We start from the raw sequence: 12,281 nt of genomic DNA, 5'->3' as shown, positions 1-12,281 counted from the left end.
AAAAAGAAAGAAAACAGAAAGAAAAGAAAGAAAGAACAAAGGAAAGGGATAAAGAGGAAGAGGAGAACAAAAGGAAGGAGAAAAATCAAAAAGAAGAAATGGGGTAGACAAGGTTTTGTTTAGATAAACATGTGTGTCGGTGAAAAATTAAAGATGCGGGGTCTGAGATATTGGAAAGATAACTGTCTGTTATACGCAAGCGCAGGGCTGTTGTACTGACACTTGTCAGGAAAATGACAAACTATCGGGTCACACAGGGCTGTTCCAACCGCTACATGTACCTTGTTCTTACTTGATCTTTGAGCTCCATCATTTTTGTCGGTAAAATAATGTCAAATTGCATACTATTATCATTAATTCTTTTATCATTATCATTTACCATTAATTTGTTTGCAATGTGATCGTGGGGAGTTCTCTTTAGGCTATAGACAACGATTAGAAAGTTTAAGGTCAAATCCTTAAAAAAATCAGCTCAAATTGAATATGCATATCTGAGTTTGTTCTTTATATAAAAAACGTGTGAAAATGTTATTTTTTCAAGCAAAAGCATCAAAGGGTAGTGTTCGCGCTTCTGTACCGACAGTAATAAGAATGTACCTGTTTAAAGTCTAATTCTGAAAAAACTCAGCTCGCGCTCGCATCATATGTTTAGTAAAAATGTTGCCAAAATTTCCCTCAGAATATCAAAAATTTCACTCTACTGAAAGTGTGTCCGTAGTCAAAACCCAGGTTTTACTAAGCCATGGCTAGCAGAATGCCATCCTAAATGCCTATACGAACTGCATATTGTACGTATACGTTGAATTTTTGAAAAAATGTAGCCTAATAATATATTCGCTTGTGTGTTTGTTGCGTCTCAGTTATGATGAAAATGAAAATGATACTCTGTAGGAAGATTCTATGCATCAATGTTAACACCATCGCAAGGTCTGCGTGGTAAGTTTTCCTAGGGGCTTCGTCCCTCGGAATAATGGTACTCCCAGACAAACCTCTAATAATTCCTTATACTAATTCATACTCTGGACTATATATAGGCCTAGCTAATTAATTAGCCACAGCAGTCAGATAATAACAATATCACCTCCTGGAAGAGAGATATATACACGCGGGCAGATGTAGCGAAGTATATTACTATGCTATTGCAATATTGTTTCTATTTTGGGCATTAATTTTGTTGGTGCAGGTGTGTGTGGGTGGGAGGGGGGGGGTAACGAAATGGTTTCAAGTATTTGGCCTACACAAAAAAAATGAAGGATTGAGCCGATGAGAGCATGGGAAGGCAAAATAGAGCGATTATAAAATGAAGTAAGAAACATTGTTATGATGGAGAGAGAAAGAGGGAGAGAGATGCATTGAAAAGGGAATGTATATATAGGGAGAGAGAGATGAGAGAGAGAGAGAGAGAACAAGAGGGTTAGTGAGTGATATAGAGAGAGAGAGAAACGGGGAAGAGACCTCTTTAGGGAGAAGAGATATATTGAGAGGGGGGCAGGGGGGGGGAGGGAAGGGGAAATAAGACTGAGGGCGTAAAGAAAAAAAATTATGAGTTTAATTCTTTATATAAAAAAATTTACAAATTTATTGCTAGCGGTCAATAAACGCATTTTAGGTACAATCAACTTTCAAAGAAAAAAAAGCCCCTCATACCTCAAATCTCAATGTAATCATCTTCAAATGCTCATTTCGATTTGTATACTAATCTTAGCTTCATCTTGTTTTTAAGAGAGACTTTCATGATGCATATAAATAGCTTGTCAACACTTGGCTGACAACGCTAAAAGCACTTGAAGAGCGAAGAACGTGACATAAAGGGGAATTGAGAGGACAGAATTAGATTCTACATTGTCATTTAAAGTAGAATTGAGCATGGTATTGTGTTCACACGATGATACTGTCACATCGATGAGGCTAAAACGATCCCGACCAAAGGGATTGCGTTATTACCAATGACATACCATCGGTCGGTTTGGAGTCGGTTTCGTTGGTGTCGCCGTAGCATTTATACTAGAGCCACGTTGTAAAAACTGTCATTCAATAGCAAGTTTTCGCACCGCCAAGCAGAACGAATTCTAAAACAGAGTAAACGTATTGGAATTGCACTCTTAAAACAAATCAGTCAAATTGACTAGACCAGTAGTCAGCTGGGAGCAACTGATATGGCAATCACTAATATTCACATTTCTGACATGTATTCTAGTAAAAAATACCTCTGTTCGAGTAAAATATGAATAGAAAATAGTCAAATATGACTAGAATAACAGTTGCACCCAGCTGACCCTATTAACTAGTCATTTTTGACTGATTTGTTTTTAGAGTGTGCCCTTTTCAGATGACAATGAATAGCTTGGAGGACTTTGTCGGAATATGGTTAAGCGGAACAGCAATTCGTCATAAGAGCTGACAAAAACGTCTGCAAATGCGTCGTTTGTTTCGAGTCCAGGACGAAACTGCTGTTAGATTCACCAATTTTCGGCAAAGACTTTATTCTTGGTCGTTCATTGTCATGAAGGGCAAGACATTTTCTATGTTCTTCAAAGCGTTCTGCGTCACGGTTCCGAAAACTTGCTAAAATATCAGCGAGGGACACGTGATACGTCTTTACTCGTCTGTATGCAGACAGGGTCAGAATCTATATGCAGCAGAATGGCGCCAAAATCCCTAGCGGGAGATTATTGCGGTACACAGCAAAAACTTTGGTGTTAACCGGTGTACATAGAGGACCACACCAGTTATTTTACCGGCCGGTGTTAAATTGGTGGTGTTAGTTTGACACCTATAGGTGTTATTACAACACCTTTGGTTGTTACATTTACACTCTTTGGTGTTATGTTCAATATTTAGGGTTTAAATTTAACACCTCAGGGTGTCGTCCTCTATTAACACCAATTGGTGTCAGTTTTAACACCACAGTTTTTACAGTGTAAATTGAGAATTTTCGCTCCAAGAAGCTCGACGGATTCAAGAACATAGCAAAAACCAAGAAACATTTGTCGACAATCGGTGAATATAATTTACCAGGTTTGTCCTGGATGGGCAAACGACATACATACAAATTTCGACAAAGACCTCCCAGATGTTCTTTGTCATTTGACGGGCATTTTTCAATACATGTCGTGTATTCTGGAACCCTTTATTTCTGTGGGCGCGTCGTGGTCTAGTGGTTCTAAAAAAATCCATAATTTATTGTTCGAAATAGACATGAAGTGAAACACTCCAAAATTTGCTTTGCCCAATTAATCGTGGGCCCGGCAGCCGCTGTGCAGCGCAAGATCGACGAGGCTCTATCCTTTTCCCTTTACTCGTTGAACGCCAAACGGTAGCAGCAACCCCCATTTTTTAACGTCTTTTGGTCTGACGCGGCCGGGGTTTGAACCTCCGACCTCCCGGTTGTGAGACGGACGCTCTACCAACTGAGCCAACACACCGGTCACTGTCGACAGTTGGTGTCGACACCTGACTCTCGCCTTTCAAACAGAGGGTCGTGAGTTCGAATCCTAGCCGTGGCTTGTTTTCCTTCAGCAAGAAATTTATCCACACTATGCTGCACTCAACCCAGGCGAGGTAAATTGGTACCGGCAGGAAATAATTTCTCAAAAAGCTGTGTGCACCTGAATCGGTAGCCTAGCTTAGCCGGTTAATAATATCATGGCTTGCTGGGAGAATAGTTTTCGGAACTGAAGAGGCCACCCTGGGTAAATATTATTAGTATCATTATTATTATTATCATTATGAAAGGCTGCTTTGTTGAAGGGATTTTGACAAAGATTATGTGCGTTACAGAAAGTGTCTGTGGAATAATTGCTAAATGTTTTATCTATTAGTATCAGACCCATTATCCGTTTACGAAGGTAATTCATTTGCAAAACTCTCTAATCGACTCATTGATAACTGAAAACTAAATTTTTATATTTGAGGAGCTCAGTTGCAAAAGGGGTTAAATCGATATTTCATCAAACAACTTGATTCTTTTTTTTTGTCTTGACGTATAGAGTTTTAGTAACTCTATTAGATGATACCAAAGAAAAGTTGAAATTCCCAATAAAATGTGAACAAAAAGTCAAATATTTTTTTTAGAAAGTGGTTATAGATCCATTGCAATTTGTTTGCAAAAGTGGCTATAGATCCACAAAGATAATTATTTGAGAAAAATATGTATTAAACACATACACAGATTTTTTCTGACAATTAAGTTTCGCATAAGAATGTTGCAATATATATGATGGGAGAATAAAAAGAAAGATTTTCTTGGAATGGTTTAAACTGGATCTAATCTCTTTTCTAAACACTGAAACTCATCATTTGGACATTAAAAGGTCATTGACATCATAATAGATCAAACTGACAGTTAAAGCCTGACATGATTTATCATGCTTAATAATTGATGAAAATCTCAGGCAGATACGAGATTATTCGGGAACTTATATTTCAGTATATGACATTAATTCTCCGGGTAATAAGCCATAATAAACATACGTCTTCTTCAGTTTGCTTCGTTCAATTATCTTTGCGGTCATTTTGTCGTTACACAAGTTTAAAGGACAAGTCCACCCCAACAAAAAGTTGATTTGAATAAAAAGAGAAAAATACGCCAACCATATCTCTAAATATTTCATCAAAATCGGATGTAAAATAAGAAAGTTATGACATTTTAAAGTTTAGCTTAATTTCACATAACAGTTAAATGCACATCCTGGTCGGTATGCAAATTAGGAGACTGATGACGTCATCCACTCACTATTTCTTTTGTATTTTATCATATGAAAATAAAATATCATAATTTTCTCCTCATTGTCCTGTCAAACAAAGTTTTATTCCTCCCTGAACATGTGGCAATTCCATTGTAAGTTGGTCATTGATGTCAAATTTATTTTAAAAAATGAAATATTGTATAATTCAAACAATAAAAAAACAAAAGAATATGGAGAGGTGGACTCTCTCATTTGCATACAACTGAGTTGTAAATATAAACTGTTTTGTGAAAAATAAGCGAAACTTTAAAATGTCATAAATTACTTATTTTACATCCGTTTTTGATCAAATTTTCAGCATTATGCTTGTTTTATTTTTCTCCATTTATTCAAATCAACATTTTTCTTGGGTAGACTTGACCTTTAACAAAAGTAATGAAACAACTTTTGGTCAAGACGACCGGATTAAAGATTTTTATAGCATTTTATAGCAAAGTCGTATTGAGTAGCAAATTAAGATTTGAATATAGAGTTGATAATACTGATCTATACTTTACTAATATCGACTGAAAACAAACGTTAAACTATCATAACTTTCTTATTTTACATTCGTTTTGATGATTTTTTCCGCATTGTATTTGTTCGATTTTTCTCCTGTTATCTTCGCGAATCTCTTGTTCGTATATAGTTTCTAACAGTTCCCTCTCCCCTCTTTATTCCCCCTCCTTTTATACAGTTTCTCCGTTTATCTTTTCTTATCTATGTTTTTATTTTTTTATGTTTATAAATGTATATTATTTTAATGTATATGTTTAAGTCTACAACCTTAACCACATTTCCCGCTTTCCTCACTCATAGAGACCCGTATGTGTTATGCCTCTACCAAGAACTGTGTTATTATTATTATTGTTGTTGTTATCATTATTATTATTATCATTAGTAGTAGTAGTAGTATAAGTAGTAGTAGTATAAGTAGTAGTAGTAGTTGTTGTTGTAATAGTAGTAGTAGTAGTAGTAGTAGTAGTAGTAGTATAACAATGATAATTATCATTATTATTATAATTATCATTATAATTATTACTGTTATCATTATTATCATTACCATTATTATTATTATCATCATCATCATCAACATCATCATCATCATCATCGCTTTCAGGTCTAGAGTAATCTTCGAGACTCTTTCATTCTCTCCAATCTCCCAAGAAAACACACATGATAACAGCTTGCATCCTCATTCCCAGAAGGCAGTTAATTGCGTCATTATTTCATTATGCCCAACCATGCCATGGCTATGAATCAATCCCTCTTTGACAAACAACAACGCATGACACACCCATAGGGTGTAAAAAAAAATTAAAAAAATACCTAACTCTATGGATACACCATGTTGATGCACTAGTGTGATTTTCATCATTTTCTATTTTTATCAAAAAGGGGAAACATAGGGAATGTTATAGGCAGTTGAATGTGCATGATGGATAGGTGGGGGGGGGGGGCTTTAGGGGCGGCGCCTGATTTTTGGATGGGTGTGTGGGTATGGGGGGCAACACAACGAAAGGTGACATTTTTTTTTTCTTCCTCTCGATATAGTAATAGGGGTAATAGGGGTATTATAACGTAACGCGACTCCGATCGGGGGGGGGGGGTAATTACTTATAAAAAAAAGCGCATGGGGTCTGTTGCCCCTGTCGTCTGTCGCGCAACCCTTTGTTCATATTTGATATCTTTGATTTATAACTGCTTAGCAGCAGGACAATTTCATCGGGTAAGGTTAATATAATGACATAACGATATGAAAAGCAATACAAGTACGGGTTTCAACGATCATAACGACGCTTTAGTTTGTATCAGAAATCTAGATCTCTCTTGTAGACGTCATCTCTAAATTACATCCGATTTCTAGTTACATCCTTTCCGTTTTCTTCTTTAATCATTATTTACGATTAGGAACAAAAAGTCAATATACACATGTAAATTCTTTATCACTTGGCAGGCTGATGTCGCAATTGTGCACATTTGCACAATTATTCAACAATCGTAATAATTATATTTCTCATTTAACTTTATACATGTAGTGGATAATTAAATGCAAGTCTTTGATAATGTCTATACAATAACAATCAGCATCAATGGGATAGTATGTAAAGCAAGATTGATATAAAATGTCATAAAAATGCTATTATTCTCCCAGAATTACTTCTGCGCTGAAAGCGTTAAGGTTACAAAATTTAACTTCCGACAAACATTTTATTTGAACGAGCTTAGTCGTGAGTTGATTTGGAAGGAACATAACATCGCGCATGACTGTGCCGACATTATAATGTGCCCTGGCATCAATCAAAATCGTTACACAAAGAGAGGATTCAGAATGCTGTTATATTTTAAAAGATTTTTATTGAAATTCAGGATACAGGTAAAATATAATGTTTAGTTGGTGAGTTGCCTGGCATGCAGAAAGCAAAATAACACAACACGGGAACAGAAAATAACACACTGCAAAACTCCGGTGTTGATTTAACACCATGCCCGGAATCTATGTCCACACCAGAGAAGTGTTAAACAACACCGGTTTGGGCATTAGTCTAACACCCGATAGGTGTTTATACAAGGCCAATTAGTATGAAAACAGCATCGGTTTGATTCCAAACTGGTGTTGTTTCAATACTTCTCTGGTGTGGACATAATATAGATTCCGAGCTGGTGTTAAATCAACACCGGAGTTTTTGCAGAGCATGTAAAATATCACTGTAAACATGTAGGCTTACACTATGTGGACCACGGTAAAGTTAATCAATCTATTAAATTTTGAATGTATACATGTACCTTATCAGAGACGCACTTAATGGAATATCTATTTGGAAAAATAGAAAAATATTATATAAAGCTTAAAGATTTTATTCGTTCCAATGACAAATATCACCTACCTTTTTACATTTTTTAAATAGATTTTTGATAGATTTTTTATGAAGCCAGTGTCAGTCTAAAATTTAACAAATTGTCTTGTGTACGAATATGTTCTCATACCCCCCCCCTGCGATTTTCATCTCTTGAGCAAGGATGTATAGGACTTCATTTATGACATGACATGGACCGCGGAAACGGGGGCGTAGGAGGGAGGGAGGCTTCAGCCCAAACTTTAGTGTACAAAAACGGAAGAATTTGCCCTAAATAGAATATCGTGATTATGTATCTTCAGCCCCCTCCCCCACTATTCGTTCACTGCCCTTGCGTGATCATGATGATGAGGATGGAGGAAAATAATTAAGACAGTGTGATCTTATAGTCAGCCCTCTTTCTAAAAACAGAACGCCCACATTTTGATATTGGCACGTATAGGGGTAGCCTTAATGAGGAAATGAGCTCGCATTGTTTCCTCGCGCGGAAACGCTGGAATTTATTGGGAATGAGGAAATAATTTTGGCTGATACCAATGGCGCCGACAAAATAATATGCAGCTAAGGCACGCGGGAAAGCCATGGAAGAGCTTGCAATGCAATATATGATGCGGTTTTGGGAGCAACCCGCGGACTGTTAGTCATCACCTGGACCCGATGCTTCAATTCAATTAGAAAGATGATACGACGACAGTCTTCTCGCTTGACAGTCTTCAAGAGAGTCCTTTCATTTGAAGAGTTGCGCCACAGCAAGACAAAAAAAAATCGGAGTTGTTAAAATTCATATATTTTGTGGAGCGTTGTGGCCCAGTGAATTAGTCTTCGGACTTTGAAACAGAGGGTCGTGGGTTCGAATCCCAGCCATGGCGTAATTTCCTTCAGCAAGAAACTGATCCACAATGTGCTGCACTCAACCAAGGTGAGGTAAATGGGTACCGGTAGGAAGTAATTCCTTAAAAAGCTGTGTGCGCTATGAACGCCTAGCTCAGCCGGGTAATATAGGAGCGCCTTGAGCACCTAACAAGGTGGATATGTGCGCAATACAAATACCCTATATTATTATTATTATTATTTTAATGTAAAAAAGTACCGCGTATGGGTGAGAATTGTTTGTTTGTTTGTATTTATTTCCATATAAAAAGATGAAATATATACATGATCTATTTAACATAACATACAGATGGAGGATGGCCCATTTCAGCGGTATCAATAAGATACCACTGTTCTTCCATGGGGTCCTTAAAAACATAAATACATGCATATAAAACAAATATACAAAATATACAAAAACTTAATCGAATGCATGAAAAGAATGAAAAATCACTACCCACCCCCCCCCCAAAAAAAAAGAAGAAAATGCAACAACAGGCAAAATCATTATGGAAAACCGAGATGCAATTGAATATTTGATTTAAGGGACTGAATCGTTGAACTAGACGATAAATGAATTGGTAATTTGTTATAAAGTGTAGCCCCCCTATAAAAAAATGTCCGTTTACAGCTGTTTGACTTTGGTTTTGGGAGACTGAGGTGATTTTCTGTACGCAGAGAGTAAGGGTATGATTTACGAGAAAATTGTGTTTTCATATAATCAGGTGCGAAATTATTCAAAATTTTAAACATCATTACGTACATATGTTCCTTTTGCCGGGTATTTAAAGTCTTCCATTTCAAGATATCATGAACGTATGAGGATGAAGTATGCGATTTTGTAGTTTTTGCAATAAATCCAAATACTTTTTAGATGCAGATTGCCAAACAACATCAGCATAATCGAAGTGTGGAAAGATAACCGAAGAATATATTAAATCTAAAGTAGATTCATTAACAAATCGCCTAAGTCTGCCAAGGAAACCAATCATTTTACCAATTTTTGAACACATGTGATCAAAATGAACATTCCATTTAAGTTCCCTATCAATAAAAACTCCAAGATATTTAACACTTTCTACCATTTGAATATCTGTTTCGCGAATGCGTAAGTGAAGATTTTTGTGTCTTGCCAACATATGCCGAGTACCTAAAAACATACTTACGGTTTTATTACAATTAAGTTTTAATCGATTTTTGCTCATCCAATTTGCAACATTTTTCAGTTCATTATTAAGTGTTCTTTCAAATACAAGTGGATTTTTATCCGAGAAATATAAAAAGAGTCATCGGCATATAAATGAAAAGAACATTTATGAAGAGAGCATGGCAAATCATTTATGAATATAACAAAGAGAAGCGGACCCAATATAGACCCCTGGGGTACACCATTTGAAATTACATATTCATAAGAATAGACATTATTCAAACAAGTTTTAATTAAAATACGATCGGAAAGATAGCTTAAGAACTAATCGAGTGATTTAACAGTAACTCCAAGAAGAGATAGTTTAGATAAAAGTATTTGGTGATTGACTAGGTCAAATGCTTTTTGTAAATCTAAAAAGACGGCTCCCGTATAATCCCCATTATCCATGGCAAGAAGCCATTCATCAGTAACCTTTGATAGGGCTGTCGTAGTTGAGTGTTTAGGTCTAAATCCTGATTGTTCAGAAATGAGGATTTGGTTTTTATTCAGATAATGCAATAGCTGTTTTTGAATGACCCTTTCAAGTAACTTAGAAACACATGGGAGTAATGAAATTGGTCTGAAATTATCAGGATTCGATTTGTCCCCCTTTTTGTGTAAAGGTATTATCTTGGCAACTTTCCATTTACCTGGTACTTTTCCGTCTACAATAGATCTATTTATTAAATAGGTTATTGAGGGGACTAATTCATTTGCACAAGTATTTAGAATAAATGTAGATATACCATCAACTCCAACAGACTTTTTGTTTTTAAGTGCATTGATTTCTTTTAAAATAGCACTTTCTTGTATCTTGTTTAAAGTAAATATATCATCAATATCAAGTACTTGAGGAAAATCTGTTAAACCTTGCGTTTCATCAATAGATACGTTGTTAGCAACACTTGCAAAATGTAGATTGAATTTATTAGCAGTTTCAAAAGCGTCACCAGTGCATGAATGGTTAGCAGATGATACATTACGATTTGATATAAATGATTTTAGTACTTTCCAAGACTCATTTCTAGTTTGATTTTGACATAACTTTTCATAATAATATTTCTTTTTTTTTCTGTTTTTATTTTATAGGTGACTTTATTTCTTAAGCGCCTATACTCTACCCATAACCTTTCTTCTTGTTTTGATTTAGCTTTACATTTAATTCGATCTCTCTGTTTCATTAAGTTGAAGAGATGTTCATTTAGCCAAGGAGAGTGTTTATTCCTTACACGTTTAGTCTTAAATGGCATATGTTTATCCACAACCTCTAGCAAAAGTTCTTCCCACTTTTTACCGCATCATTTATATCATCAAAAATCTCATTCCAATTTTGGTTTTTAACATCAGATTTAAAGCGATTGATATCAATATTTCTATACGCTTCCTGAAAGTAATATATTTTTGATGGGTATCCATTGAATGGGATTTCCAAATGAGAAAACTCATAGAATGATCACTAAGCCCATCATCGATTACACCAAAAAACCTCACTTTATTTATAGAATTTGTAAGTATATGATCAATTAGTGTTGCGGAACCGCCCATTATTCGTGTATATTTAGAAGTATTAACTTGTTCTAGCGAATGAATACTATTAATTTGATTGTATTTCAAAGTCTGTGAATTACTCGGGCGTTTTAGATCAAAATTTGCATCTCCCATTATTATTATTGAATAGTTAAATCCACTAACAAAAGATAACATTTGTTCAAAGTAATCGAGAACCGCACTATGGGAATTAGGAGGTCTGTACCAATTAATAAATATAATAGGTTGCGTGTTTTTTAAATGAGTAACAATCGCTATTGGCCTATTGCTTCTATCGAGGACAAAGAATCATACTCTAATAGCGTAAATTTCAAAGTTTCGTGGATGTAAATTGCGATTCCACCTCCTACCCTATTTCTATCTTTACGGATTATTTCATAATTTGGTATAAGTACCTCACCATTATTAATGCTATCATCTAATCTCGTTTCATTAAGTGCAAATATGTGAATTTGATTGTCAATGAGAATTGAACGTATTTCATCAATATTCCTCAATAAGCTTACAACATTTAACTGCGCAAAGCGTAATCCTTTTAATGCTAACTAATTGTTTGTTTTTTCAGAAAGCCTACAAAGCAATATACATCCACCAAATGCCACCAACGGAAAGGAAATCCCGTCAGATTGAATTGATGTGTATAAGCTCCTGTAGCTGATACTCTTGATGAATTTGAAATTTTCTTGGAATACAGAAATCTTTTGTGGGGCTTTTGTAAAACGAATGTCCCTAATGCCAAAGTACGAAGTCCTCTATCCGTTCTAGGTCTGAAATGTTACAAATACGAGCAAAAAATTGCTCCAGCCAATCACATATAACACGATTTCTACCTTGTTATTGTTGAACGACTTTCAGCATGTTTAATTCATTTCAATTCATAGATATATATGAAGGCTGCTCGTATGTCACTGCAAGTAATTAAAATTCTAATAAATGTTTAATTCTTTGATGGATTTTTCCCAAACCTTCGGCAATATTTTTTATCATTTTTCTGCTATTTTTACAATACCATTGTTAACACACATGTTAACACACAAACACACGAACAAACAAACAAAGCATTTAGCTTGTTCCGGTGCCACTTTTCCG

This window comes from Lytechinus variegatus, chromosome 7 (assembly GCF_018143015.1).
Source record: "Lytechinus variegatus isolate NC3 chromosome 7, Lvar_3.0, whole genome shotgun sequence".
NCBI lineage: Eukaryota > Metazoa > Echinodermata > Echinoidea > Temnopleuroida > Toxopneustidae > Lytechinus > Lytechinus variegatus.
The sequence above is the reverse complement of the archived record's forward strand: the minus strand, read 5'-3'. Positions refer to the sequence as shown.